Below are 9,782 nucleotides of genomic sequence, written 5' to 3' on the forward strand. Positions count from 1 at the left end.
GAAATTAGTGATGCGAGGAAGGGGTTAGGGTTCGGGTTAGGGTAAGGGTTAGGGTTTGGTGGTGGTGGAAGGAGTAGAATGGAGGAGTTTAAACTTGAAGAGGAGAGGCATGCTCATTCCAAAACCATGAGGAGGAGCTTGATGATGCTAGCATCGATCCTGATGTTGATCTCTCTTACATTGTAAGAGCTGTTTTTTTGTTCCTTTGATTATAGATGTTTAGGGTCTTGTAGTCAAATTGTGCTTTTGAAATTTCTGTATTTTAAAACTTCTTCTTTTCTTGTTTTATTATCCTAGATTCAACGCCTTAGCTCTTAACTATGTGTTTTCCTAGTTTGTACAATTTATTTGGAGTTGTGCATTACAGAATTGCACTTTATTAATTTTGTGTGTGAATGTAACAAGAGCAATGGTTGGTTGTTGCAGGAATTAGAGCTGAATTGGAGGGTTGTGTTGGCCACAATGATTGATTTTCTTGGGTTTGCTTTTAGAACTGTTGGTGGTTGGTGATAGTGGCATCTTTATTCCCATGCTTACTCTCCTTGTTGGCTTTGGTATAAAATCTGCTGCTCTATATCTTATATATGCATTTTGTGTTTTCGGTTTCCATTTGCATTTGTGGTGTTTTGGTATGAAACAGTGAAGTTGTACAAGGATCAGAAGAAAAGAATCACAACAGGGTGATTGAATTACATATGGAAGGGCTCAATAGCATGGACACCTATGAACCTTGCATTTTGTGCTTTGTGTGAAATCATTGGTGGAACTATTGGAGGGTTACTTGGTTCTGATGATAGATTTGTTTTAGGCTTTTTTCTCTTGGAGATTGGTGTTATCCCTCAGGTAATTAAAGTATATAATATGCACATTTTCAATGTTTTGTTGACTAGGTTAAGTATATATGCTACTTTGAAAAAATGTTTTGACTAGGTAAAGAATATGTATTATGGAGTTAAACATTATAGAAGTTGATTGCGAACAGTAAAATAGTCTTTAAAATCCCAATTGTTAACGTGTTTTAATCTTTTCAATTTCTACTAATAATTGTTTGGTGTGAGAATTAATTGTACTAAGAATAATCCATGCTTGTGAAAGTTAATTTTTTTTCACTGATAAATATGTTGTTTATATTCTACTGTTCTACTATTATTTGGCTCGGGCAACTTTTATTTGAGTTGGGGTGCTATGCTTGCTAGACTCCTACTGTTAGTATTTTACTATTCACAAGGTTGTTGTGTTGCGTCTGTGTCATGTAGATTCCGCAGCATCAGCTTGGATCACTGAGGGCTTTGAGCCTACAATTTGAAGTGATGTCACTGGTGAAGCAATGTGAAAAGAATATGAAGTGACTTAAGCAAGGTGATAAGTTGTCTATCCTAGCAAGATAGTGGAGTTAACATACCCGTGCATTCAGCTGCATTCATCGACTTTGGCCTCCATTCTTATCAGCATTGAGAAACTTAGACAATTCAAGTTAACTGGCCAATACAGCGATGTAAATGTCTACATTGAGAATTACGACCTTGTTACACGAGCACATAAAGTTGTACTCAATTTATGGAGTGTCCCATTTACCAAGGTGAGCCGATTTCACAATATTTTTTTATTGAACTTAAGCTACCAATGGCATGACATGGGAATTAAACTCATGAGGGTGGAGTTTGGAGATTTGATGCAGCAATATTTATGCCCCTGACTAACACTAAGTTCTACTTAGATGAATAAAGTATTAAATTACAGAGTTTGATCAAATGAAGTTTTAGCAAAATTTCAAAACTCTTCCTACATTTTAAGTTTTTAATATTTTATTATTTTTACAATGAACAGGACCTGAAATCTCTTGACTATATTTTCTTTTACATTTTCAGATTGAATAAACAACCAACATTTTTAGGTAATCAAGAAAATTATCATGTTTAACATTGAGATGAGAGGTATTCAACATACACTGTTGTTATAGTACTAGGATGCCATTGGACGGATCTTTTTTACTTGTAAGAACAACCAATTAATTCCTCAAGACAATTATAAATTGTTTCAACATGCAATGTATTGTGCCTTGATTCATTGCAGTGCAAGGTAGGATGCTGTACAAAAACATGGATTTCAACTTATATCTGTATAGGATTTAAATTTCTCCTATTGCATGCAATGTTTATTTAATGCTTGGTACTGATATGTTTTGCGTGATAGTGTTTCACATTTTGGTATGTTCCCTATATAAAGTATTTCATCACTTTTCCAGATGTTCACAATTAGAATGAGTGAAAGCATAACCCTAGAGATAGATGTACCGGCAGAAGCTTTTATGGCAATGCTTGACTTCTTAGACGATGGCAAATTGAATGACAAAATTGTAGTCTGCATTGCTGCATTTGCAGCCTAAGTCAACAGTTGGAACACCAACATATATTGCTCCAGAGGTTTTGTCTTGAAAAGAGTATGATGGAGAGGTATTCAAAGTTATTTGGAATTCGAAAAGAGTAATATTAGGAAATTAACTTTTTTTTAGCATTATCCAATTGTTTTAAAATTATTTTTAGTCTTGATAACTATTTGGTAATTATGTAGATTGCAGATGTTTGGTCATGTAGGGTGACTCTGTATGTAATATTAGTTGGAGCATACCCATTTGAAGATCCAGAAGATCCTAGAGACTTCAAAAAGACTATTGGGGTCAGTCTTATTCATAACTTACAAGTTTTCCTTCCATGATGATTAACAGCACAAAGTAGTTGTAAAGTTTAAAGTCTAGCTTTGTTGGAAGAGAATAATGAGCGTGCAATATTCTATAACTGATTATGTGCATCTTTCTTCAGAGTGTAGGCATCTTCTCACTCGCATTTTTGTTGCCAATCCTGCCAAGGCAAGTATTATATTAGTCTATAAATGTTGGATACTATAGTTTGAGATTTTATACTCTATAAATGTTTGATAGAATGCTTAGAGTTAGATTTTATTATATTGTATTGTATACAAATCATTAAATAAAGGGATAAGTATTGTTTTGGTCCCTAACATTAATGGTTAGAATCGAAATCGTCTCCAACATAATTTTTTATTTAGAATCATCCTTAATGTTTTATTTAGTATTAAAATCGTCCTTTTAAATTTTTACGGATAAAAACACCCTCCACCACCACCAGCACCTTTACCACCACCACTGGTGCACGAATCTCCACACTCCGTTCAGCTGTACTAGCAAGTGTACCGGGTCATCCAAGTAATACCTGAGCGAGTCAAGGTCGATTGTAAGAACTGGATTTTTCACGAATAAAATCATTTAAATGCCAAATTAGATTCTAGAATGTTAGGATGATAATTTGGGGATTTAAATATAATTTTTGGACTCAGTAGGTTTTTCTGAGTCAGAAAATGTGTTTTCTGCGAAATACCGTGAAAAATCGTGAATCGGTAATTGAACCGGTTCATGTCTGCCTGCTACTGCGCAAGAAAAAGTGAAAACAGTTGAAAACCTTAGAAAAATATTAGAAATGAAAAACCAGGCACTAGTGTTAAAGGTTTGGCCCAAAGTTGGGCCGAACGGGCTAAAAACGCTAACGGGCCCAAGTTGGACCTAAGTTCAACATATATAAGAGTTCATTAATGAACCTTTCAGCCATAACACATACACAGACACCAGATTTGAGAGAAGAAGGAGAAGAGAGAAGAAGCACTATTCACCTCCATACTCTTTTCATCATATCTTGAGCTACGGTGCTCCGATTCGCATGCCGTCAGCGGCTACGCGAAGCTCTCGCCAACCCTATCGTTTCTATCCAAGCTTTGTGGTAAGTCTCTCGAGTTTTCCTGCCCAGTTTTCGTGCCCTTGTGCATTTCAAGTTTTAGGGTTTGGTTTTGAGGGAAATCTTGTGTCTTGGGTGTTTTAGGTATACTCTAGCACTTGATTGTTGGTGGTTTTGGCACCCAAAACTATTGGACAAGGTAAGAACTCTTGAAAACCCTTGTGAGATTATGTTTATATTGAGCCCTAATTTGATTAGTGATGTTTGGTGTGTATATAGCTTGTTTGTTATGAGTTTGGAAGCTTTTGGAGCTTGTCGGTGCTTGTTGGAGTCATATTGGAAGCTTGCTTGTGGTTGGAAGCTCAACTTGTGCTCTTTGGGATTTTGGTTCATATTGGAAATTGACTAAGGTATGGTTTCGGTTTCCTCTATGTAGTATATAATATTCATGGACACTTAGACTAGTGACCCATAGGATAGGAATGAATTATAATGGCTGTTGAGGTGTTGAATGTTGATGTATGAAGAATAATATTGATATGTTGAGGATGAATGATTGTATGAGATTTTGATGTGTGAAGATAACTTGTATGAAGATGACGATGATATGGAGTTTTGAGATGAGGAATATGTGAATTTGATAATGATTGTTGATATTTAAGGATTATGATGTTTGATGTTGGATATGTGATTTATTGTTGTTGATATGGTTGATGATTGATGATGGTTAGTGATGTTGGTCTATTAAAGGTGAGTGTTGAGATTGTTGATAAATGATGTGAATTATGATGAGTTGATGATTTTCAGAATATGTTGATAAATCATGATGTTGAAATTGGTAAAGATGGTGTGAGAGATTGAAATTGAAATGAAATGGCATTGATTTTGATGTTTCGTAATGATTGAATCAGGATTGAGGAAAGTGTTGGTGGAGGATTGATTTTGGTATCATATAATTGAGGTTTTGATGGTTGGGAATGGTATAATATGCTATAAAGGATATATCATGATAGAAATTGGAGTTTAGAATGATTTTGGTTTGGTTTTGGTTGGAAATGTTGGTAATGTTGAGGTTTTGAGACTTGTGGTAAAAGTGAGTTTTTGGTGAACTTTGTCTGATCATAACTTTTGCCTCAGTTTTCCAAATTTGTTGAAACTTGTTTAGAATTAAAGCTTATTGAAAACCCTTCATTTTGATATAAAGTTTGTAAGATTTGGGTTTTTGTAGAGGAAGTTATGATCATTCAAAATTGGTGTTAAAAATCTGAAATTCTGCAAAGTTGCGGAATTTTGTAATTTCTGGTATGTGCGCACGTACAACCCTGTAAAAATCTTGATCTGTGCGGATGCACAGACCTGTGCGTAGGCACACGCAGGGAAAAGCTCCCTATTTGCAGCATAGCTTGTGCGTGCACGTACCAAAGATGAATTGCAACCTGTGCGTACGCACAGCCCTGTGCCCATGCCTAAGTTGGGAAAGGTCGTCTGTTGGGGGTGCTCGCACACCTTGTGTGAGCGAACAGACCTTACAAGATTTGGTACCTATGCGTATGCACACCCCTGTGCGTACGCACATGCCTTGTTTCACAAATTTAAACTTTATTTTCAACTATTTCACCTTCCCAACACAGTTGTAAGCTTTTAAAACACTATTTTAAGGCCTTTGGGCTTAATTTTAAGTATGAAGGATATGAGATATAGCTAAAGGGTTTTAGTTGACAATTATTATGAAAAATTAGAAAGCGGAGGCTTAGGTTTCTGATGTGCTGAGAATGGGTTGGGTGGAGCGTAAAGAAGGATTGGTATATGAGCTGAGAATTGAGGAACTATGAGTTCGGAATGGAAATCATGAATTGATGGTGGTTGTGATGAGTCGAGGAATTGAAAAGAAATGATGATCTGGATTGTTGTTGAGAGTGTGCAGAGCCTATATCTTCGGCGTGGCAGATGTTTCTGTCGCATGACTTGTTGAATATTGAGAGTGTACGGGGCCTATATCCCCAGCGTAGTAGATTGTTCTGCTGCATGATTTTGTTGTGGTTGGTTCCTTCTCTGCAGCAGGAAGTGTGCAGGACCTATATCCCTGGTGTAGTCGACTTCCTACTACATGAGTGTGCAGGGCACTATATCTCTGGCATAGTAGAAGAGTTGCTGCATGAGTGTGCAGGACACTATATCTATGGCGTGGCAGAAAAGGCTACATCTGAGAGAATGTGTCGGGTTGGCATTTACGGACCGACAAGTGATATAACGAGCCAATAGGGTAGACATTCATCATATGCATCTCTTATGTGCTTGTTTGCTTTGATTACTTGGGTTTGCTTAATTGTATAATATGCTTACTTGCTTCTTGAATTACATGTTACATATTTGAATATTACTTGTGTTTTCTTTGCTTGCATTATCTGTGTTTGTCTGGTGCTGAGGAGGTTAGGTAGGCGGTGGCGATGGGATCGCACGGAGGACAGCGGTGACTAGATTAGTTAGTAATCTCCTAAGTTAGATTACCCCGTTATTATGTTATGGTTATAAGTTATGTTTAATGTTTTAGTATACATTAAGATTGAATCTTGTGATGGATATGGAGTCTAGGATTGCCTTTGGCATCCCGGGGTCTTATATCCTACATCACTGGGCAATATTACTATACTGAGAATCTCCGATTCTCATACCATATTTCTGTTGTGTTTTTCAGATGCAGGTCGCAACCCACCCCGGTGAGTTGTTTGGTTGGTGACAGAAGCAGAGGATCCGGATATCTTTTGAGTCTTTTGGTTTATTTTGTATATGTCTCTCATCTTTTGTATTTAGTTTGCCTAGCAGCTTGTATTTAAGAGAACATAACTTGTATAAGCTGTCTTTCCTGTCTGGTTTCTTGTATGGTCTGTATATGGCTAGCCGGCTCAAACTCCGTGAGCCGTGGCTAGTTTCTTATAATATTATATACTTATCTTTTGTTATCTTATATCTATTTCTTGTGCCTTAAGTTAGTAGCTTCGTTAGTACGTTTTGTGCTTTTGAAATCCAGTTTTTGAGCTATATCCTTCAACGGGCTTCTAGATTATATTAATTCTTCTATAAATTATATGTATGATCTTAGAACTATCGTAATCTCTGATTAACCTTCGCTTTACGACGCGAGGTAAAGTTTAGGCTAATTAGGGTATTACATTGATCCACAAGGATTGCGATTTGAAATAAGCTATGGTTATCTTGCAGGTCTTAGTTAGGCGAAATCAAAAAGTTGTTAGTTGGATTGATGCAAGGGCAATCAGTAATAGGAGTATGGTTAAAAATTGGAGTTTCTTTGTCTTTCTGAATTAGCTCTGGTAATACTCTCTTCTTTGCTTGTGAGTGATTTCTTCTATGGCAGGTTGTATCTGATCAATGTCATGGGCCGTGGTCATCAATCTCTCCTATTTTCAAATCAAACGCCATTGGCCGTGGTCATCCAATCTGAACGAGGGTGAAGCTCTAGCAATTCATTCTCTTGGCAATCCTACTCAAAACGCCACAGATAAGGTCGAATCTTCCGGATCCGAGAATGCTGCTTCTTTGGGTTCTAGCCTCTACCACAGAGACCCTAATCTCCCCGAAAATTGGCTGAATTGGTGTCTCGAGAAGTCCCCAACGAAGTCATCGATTAGCTGTCTAAAAGATGTATAATCAAGCTTGCGGTTTGTGCTTTCTAGTCACGTATTCACATAAACCCAAGTAGACACGGGTGGTTGTCTAGCATGCTATCTTAGTATGATGAACAGAGCTGATTGTCACTGATCATCCTATTCACCATGTTGAAGAACGAGTATACATCTTAGAATTAAATCAAACACGGATCGAAGAAGAAATATTAATACTTTTATTAATTCATAGGACTCAGCAGGGCTCCTCCCCTCAACCTAGGAGGTTTAGAAACTCATACTGAAAGAAAATACAATGTAAAACTCGAATATGGTGTAAAGTTCTGTCTAAAGGTTTTTTTATAACATAAATTTAATCCCTTAAATACTAAACAAATGACTGGTAAGGGTAAAATAGTCTTTTTAGTCCTAAAATCCACTTTTGGGGCACTTAGTGAGTGTTTGGGCTGAGCTTTGATGAGATCCACGTGCTAGGAGGTCTCTAGGGTGTTGAACACTAGTTAGGGGGTCCTCTCTAGGCATTTGGACGCTGGTCTCTGCTTTGTGGTCGCTGGACGCCTAGAAGGGGGAAGGAAAGTATAGACTATTACACATTGCTGAAAAGCTCTGGAAGTCAGTTTTCCATAGCCATTCAAAACGCTTCATTTGGACTTCTGTAACTCCAGAAAAATTCTTCCGAGTTCAAGGAGGTCAGATCCGGACAGCATCTGCAGAGCTTTCTCTGTCTCTAAATCAGACTTTTGCTCTAACTCTTCAATTTCAGCCAGAAATTACCTGAAATTGTACAAAAGCAAAAGAACTCATCATAGTAGAATCCAAAAATGTAAATTTAACACTAAAACCTATAAAAACTTAATAAAAAATAAACAAAACATACTAAAAACTATATGAAAATAATGCCAAAAAGCGTATAAAATATCCGCTCATCAACCACCACCTCCCTTACTTCACCATCACCACCTCCCTTACTCCCATCAAATACTAATAATCAAATTCAAGAATACTAATAATAACACATTATCGATATTCAGAAACAAAAAATCAAATTGAACAATAAAATCAACACACAACAATAATAAAACCAGAAAATAATAAACCAAAATCAGAAGCAAAATAGAAACAAAGTAAAAGCAAAAGCGGAAGAAGAAGAAGAAGAAGCAGATACAGATGCAAAAGCAGAATCAGAAGCAGATGCAGAAGAAGAAGCAAATGCAGAAGAAGCAGCTGTAGATGCAGAGGCAGAATCGAAAGCATATGCAGAAGAAGGAGCAGATGGAGAAGCCAAAGCAGAACCACCAGCGCTTCCCCGACGGTAGCTCGTGGGCGAATCAGCAGCGACGGCTCTGCGGCCTGGTCTCCCTCCAAGTCCCGATGACGACGTGACGGTTGCAGCGGGCCCGAGCCTCGCCGACGCATCTCCTTTCACTCTTCTCTTCTCCCCCATCGCAGCTCCTCTCTCCTTTCTTCTTTCTTTTGGCCACGGCGATGGCAACTCCAAGCTTCGCCGGCGTCGTCCCTCCTCCCCCCATCCTTCCCCATCCCCCTCTCCCTTTCCCCTTTTCCCTCCCCCTCACCCCTTACCACCGCGCCTTTCCCTTTTCCTTTCTCCCCTCCCCCTCGCATTTTTTTGTTTTTTTTATTTAATAATTTTTTCTTTTATTAGAATAGGGGTAATTTAGTAATAAAATTAAAAATCTTATTAAAAAGGACGATTTTAATACGAAATAAAATGTTAAGGATGATTCTAAATAAAAAATTACGTTGGGGACGGTTTCGATTTTGACCCTAAACATTAGGGACTAAAATAATTCTTATCCCTTGAATAAATTATATATGATGGTTTTTAAAGAAGATTACTATCCCAGAGATAAAACAGCACACATATTTCTTGAAGAACTTGCCTAGAGAGATAATTGAGGCTGATAGAAGAATTAGTGAAGAAAGTGTGAAGGAAGAGGAGGAGTGACCAAGCCAGAGTGTTGAAGAAATCATGCGTATAGTCAAAAAGGCAAGAAAACCATATCCAGGATTAAAATTGGATTCTAAAGATGCTAAAGTTAAAGAGGAACTTAATGTTAGTGGAGACTCTATGGAACCTCTTTTATCCTTAAATTACTTGTTACTGTCATTAATTTCTCTTGATTTAGGGTTGTGTTTTATAAGTCAATACAATGATTATTAATTACTATGTGAATTAAATTTTGTGCTGCTAAAAATGTCAATGTTGTGAATGATGACATGTCATCATGTCATGTTTTTCTATGCTTTTTCATACAAGAAATTGATAATTAGTGCTTAAATATTGCATTCTTTTGTGTTTAAATGGTATATTTTCTTGATCTTTTGATTTTATAAATTTTGTAAGAAATAAGTGAAAAAAGAAGCAAAAAGAGCA

The 9,782-nt window shown here is 37.1% G+C and overlaps 1 pseudogene; it reads left to right on the forward strand.

The window, feature by feature from the left end:
• Positions 1-723: 723 nt before the first annotated feature.
• On the forward strand, positions 724-9,549 carry LOC130965626 (serine/threonine-protein kinase SAPK1-like; annotated as a pseudogene).
• The last annotated feature ends 233 nt before the right edge of the window (positions 9,550-9,782 follow it).

The sequence above is a fragment of the Arachis stenosperma genome, chromosome 3 (genome assembly GCF_014773155.1).
Source record: "Arachis stenosperma cultivar V10309 chromosome 3, arast.V10309.gnm1.PFL2, whole genome shotgun sequence".
Classification (NCBI taxonomy): Eukaryota; Viridiplantae; Streptophyta; class Magnoliopsida; order Fabales; family Fabaceae; genus Arachis; species Arachis stenosperma.